The sequence below is a fragment of the Musca domestica genome, unplaced genomic scaffold (genome assembly GCF_030504385.1).
Source record: "Musca domestica strain aabys unplaced genomic scaffold, Musca_domestica.polishedcontigs.V.1.1 5, whole genome shotgun sequence".
Taxonomy (NCBI): Eukaryota; Metazoa; Arthropoda; class Insecta; order Diptera; family Muscidae; genus Musca; species Musca domestica.
In genome coordinates this window covers 12503324-12508589 of record NW_026712346.1, presented here as the reverse complement: position 1 = coordinate 12508589, position 5266 = coordinate 12503324, and positions in this window count along the sequence as shown.

Below are 5266 nucleotides of genomic sequence, written 5' to 3'. Positions count from 1 at the left end.
CCCTAAAAAATTCTGTTAAATTTTAAAAATACCGAATATTGCCGTTATATTGGGGTCTATACGACGGGGACCTACATTGGCATTGTTCGTCATAAGCCATTACCATATTCAAATTCGAAACTTGAAATAAACGGTGAATAATGTAGCTAAAATCATCAAAATATCGTATATAGGGAGGTACCGTTATATGGGGCCTATACGAAGACCTGGACCAGCATAGACAATTTTCTGTCGCAGGCTATAGCATCCATTACTAACGTCAAATATGATATCTCAAACAATTTCGGTGGGTATTGTATCTAAACTCGTCAAAATACCGAATATAGGGAGGTACTGATATATGGGGCCTATACGAAGACCTGGACCTGCATAGACATTTTTCTGTCTTAGACTTTAGTTCCCATTACGAACTCAAAATACGTAATTTGAAACAATTCCGGTGAATAATGGCGCTAAAATCATCAAAATACCGAATTTTGGGAGGTACTGTAATATGGGGGATATACGAAGACCTGGACCTGCATAGACATTTTTCTGTTACAGACTGTAGTTCCCTTTACGAACTCTAAATACGTAATTTGAAACAATTTCGGTGAATAATGGCGCTAAAATCATCAAAATACCGAATTTTGGGAGGTACCGTTATATGGGGGCTATACGCAGACGTGGACCTGCACAGAAAATTTTCTGTCATAGGCTGTAGAATCCATTACGAATCTCAAATACCAAATTTGAAACAATTCCGATGAATAATGTCGCTAATGTCATCAAAATACCGAATCTAGGGAGGTACCGTTACATGGGGGCTATATGAAGACGTGGACCTGCCAGATAATTTTCTGTCATAGGCTGTAGTATTCATTTCGAACTTCAAATACCAAAGTTGAAACAATTTCGGTGAATAATGGCGCTAAAATTATCAAAATACCGAGTTTTGGGAGGTACCGTTATATGGGGGCTATATGAAAACGTGGACCTTACTTGGACTTAACGTGCCTACTGGAAAAATAAACACGTGTGCAAAATTTTAGTTTTCTATCTCAACTCGTTCGAAAGATAGCGTGATTACAACAGACAGACGGACATGGCTAAATCGACTTAGAATTTTATGCTGATCAAGAATATATATACGTTATTGGGTCTGACATGAGTATTTCGAGGAGTTACAAACGGAATGACAAAGTTAATATACCCTCCTTAGTATGGTGGAGGGTATAAAAACAAAATATTTTCAAAATCAATGATTGGAAGAAACTTAAATTGCGGGGCGCGCACTAATGATATTAACCAGATTTACCACGGAATTGAAAGATTGAACACTTAGGATAATATTTTTGAGAGAACATCCAGGCATTTCAATCATCTTTCGAGCTATTTGACTCATTTTAAACATGAACAAAAACATCAAATGAAAACAACTTGTTGGATATAATTTTGAATTATTTCAAAAAATATGGAAATTACAACTAGTGTATCGACCAAATTTACCCTTTTTGTGACAAATATAAAATACTACACAAATAAAAAACGGGATATGTTTGGTCGGGCCGAACCTTTATACCCTCCACAAATTTGGAATTTAAAACTCGCAAAAGATAACAAGCACAATTGCGGAAACACGTTTAAAAATTATCGGACAAAAATTTATAATTTTGGGATAAAACCCTGGTAAAATTAAGAAGGTAAAGTTATTTCAAATAAGCATACCCATCGCTGCATTTTCTGTAAATTATCTTGTCAAATTTCACTGCATAAAAATATGTTCTCACCTCTGATTTGTGTATTTACAATGGATTTATAAATATATATTTTGACAATGAGTCGTTGTCAAATGAAAAAATTGTAACCATACAATTACATGACTTTACCTTCTTGATTCTAGTAAGGGATAAAACATGGTAGAATTAAGAAGATAAAGTCATTTCAAATAAGCATCAACACACGCTACAAACTGGTTGTACAATCTGGATAGGTTGTATTCAAGATTGTATCGTTTGTGGCCCGGTTGTACGAAGTTGTTTCTCGGTTGTACAAAAAATCAAAATTTTTTGATATTTGGCATGTTGTACCAACCGATTGTAATGTTTGTGGGCATGCCGCATACAATTTAATTTTGTGTTTATTTTTGAAGAGGCAACACCATTGTTTCGCACATCAAAACAATACGAAATCCAATCAAATGTGTGATTCTAATTTATATATAAAAAGGAATTTCAATTTATAAAATGGCATTTCAAAAATTAATTATAAATAAAAGCAATTGTGTCAATTATAGAGAATGAATTATTTTCGGTGTCATCTTAACTCAAATAAACTCTACGAAAAGTGAAGTTGTACACTAAAGTTGTGTTCCATTACTTTTTAGTAGTAAAACTAGCAGAAGAGAGAACAGTTCGAAATGTCATTCTCATTTAGCTGTGCTCAAAAAATAAGGGAACGGAAAATTAGCAGAAATGCAATAAAATGGCAAAATCCAAAATTCCAAAAGTAAACAGTCTAAACCGGACTGGTGAAACCTTACTGAAATGGACGCCAAAATTTAAAAAAAAATAGTATTGAAGACGATAAGTTAAAATTAATAATCTATAATAATAATTAATAATCTGATTCCTCATTCAGCCAGTCCTCTTCACTGCTGCAATCATCCAAAAGTGAATACATCAGTTGCTCCATATTTTCTCTTTTTGTTTTTTGCACTACAAATATTAGTTTTTAAGTTGATGTTTTCATTATTTTTATTGTGACGCGCGAACATTGAAATGTATCAATACATTTTCCAACCTTGTTAGCCCTGCCAATTGAATGTCAAATTTACAATATGCACATTTCTGCTCGGTCAAATTCATGTAGCTAAAACAAGCAGAAATGTGCACCGCTCAGCGCCATTTTTTCTCGAGAGAGCTGCAAGCAAGGTAGATGTACTAGGTAATCGCATCAGCCCAGCTGACGGCACCATTAAATGTCAAAACGAATTGTTGTAATGAAGAATTCGCCCTAAATGAATGCAACAACAAATTTGTTTATGTTGTCTTCCCTAAAAGTACCTTTTTATAATATTTCAAATAATTTAAGAGTAAGTTAAGAGTGAAACCAGTAAAAAATTTAAAGAACATGAAGGAAGGAGGTTAGAATGGAGTGCAGCTTTAAGAATTAAGTTAGCCTCAACATCTAAGATTCCCAAAGCACATCACGGGAAGTAGTGCAAGAATTAGACTCTTGTCATTTGCAGTTCCGGAAAACTTTCGGTTTAAACCAGTAAAATATAGTCATTATAAGTTTCTTTGTTTAAAAAATATCGCAATACTACAATTAATACTTATTTTACTCTTATTTGTTTTACAATAAAAACTTTTATTGCGACGTTCGTTTACGACGAGAGGGACAGAAAATAAAATGTAAACAAACACCTCGTTTCTGATTGGTTGAAACAAATTTGCCGCAACTTTTAAATGTCATGGCGAATCTATGTTTTTCGCCTTAGATGCCAATTTTGACATTTGAGGGGACCACAAAAGTTGCTTTGTTGTAGCAATTCGCCGATGCGGTTACCTGTTAGATCTACCTTGGCTGCAAGTTTTGCTAGTTTTTGGAGTACGGGAACGCGTTGTAGCAGAATCAGTACTAATTTATAGGCTCTGGAACACAACTTAAGTTGTATCGTTTTTGACCAAAACACAAAATTTGAGTACTCTCCAAGTTGTACAACCAGTTGTATCGTGTGGGGCTTGCATAAGGGAGCTATCGAAAGGTTCGTGAAGATCGCCCATAATTGCAAACTGTAGGATCATGTTGAATAAAAATTATTTAAATTTGTAAAAATTGTTGAAAAACGCGAATTATAGTAGCCTCCGAATGACGTAGTATAAAAAAACATATAAAAATCCACTTGTATTTGAAAAAACATTTAAATTTTTTTGACATATCAATGCTCCCAAGCATTGATGCATCTACCTGTATTCTTCTGCCATGGTCATTACAAATTAACATGATTAGACGGGTTGGCGGACACATGAATCAACTAGATCACCGAGGCGATCTATCCCTATATCTTAGATTCAATTTTGTGGAGAGAAACCTATTATTCAATTAATAAATTGTTGTATGTTTACAAGACTATTTGACACAAGAAGGCTTTATTTTATTTTTGTATATATTGTTTTTTTGGGAGGAATTTGTAAATTAAGAAAAATAAAAATAATAATAGTGATAATAATAATAATATAGGAACAAAATTCAGGGTGAGATAAGAAACTACAACAAAGTCAAACGCCAGAATTTTTTAATTTAATTTTACCCCGAGCTCATTTTTCAATATTTGCCGAATGGAATATTGCGATATGTTCAGCTCACGAGCCATTTTTCGGCCACTGCGAAGCGGGTTTCGATCAAGTCGCTTCTTCACTTTTCGAACCATTTCTGCTGATGTTGCTGTTTTCTTCCGTCCACTTCCTTGACGTCGGGCTACGCTACCAGTATCACGGTAACGAGCGATGGTGCGAGACACAAAAGATTTATTCACGTTTAAATTCTGGAGTGCTCTAACGATAGCCACTTGTGGGTTTCCAGCCAATTATAAAGAAATCACACTATCACGCTTGAATTCCATTACAAAAAAGTTTTTTTTCTGAAAAATTCTTACCAAAATGCTTTTGTACGCTTGTTAGCAATATATTGAACTGTCACTGGAATAATTTTAACAGCCGTCGTGACGAGTGGCTTAGAAATGACAGCAGTCTGAAGTTGGTTACTGTATAGGGTTACCGTTATATTCCGATCCGATTCTATACGAAGATGTGGATATGCAGGGCAATTTTTGTCATAGGCCATTACAATATTGAAATACGAAACTTGAAAGAATTCTGGTGAAAAATGTCGCAAAAATACCGAATATAGGGAAGTACCGTTATATGGGGGCTATACGAGAACGTGGACCTGCATATGCAATCTCCTGTCATAGGCTGTAGCATCCATTACGAACTACAAATACGAATGTTGAAACAATTCCGGTGAATAATGTCGCTTAAATCATCAAAATACTGAGTATAGGGAGGTACATTTATATGGGGGCAATACCAAAATGTGGACCTATTTTCAATACCAAAAGTCCTGCAGACCAAACACATGTCAGTAAAATTTCAACCTACTTCGTTCGGAAGCCAGAGTGATTTCCACAAACGAACAAAACAGACAAACTGACGGACATCGTTAAACCGACATAGAATTTTATGCTGATCAATAATATACATATACATACTTTGTGGGGTCT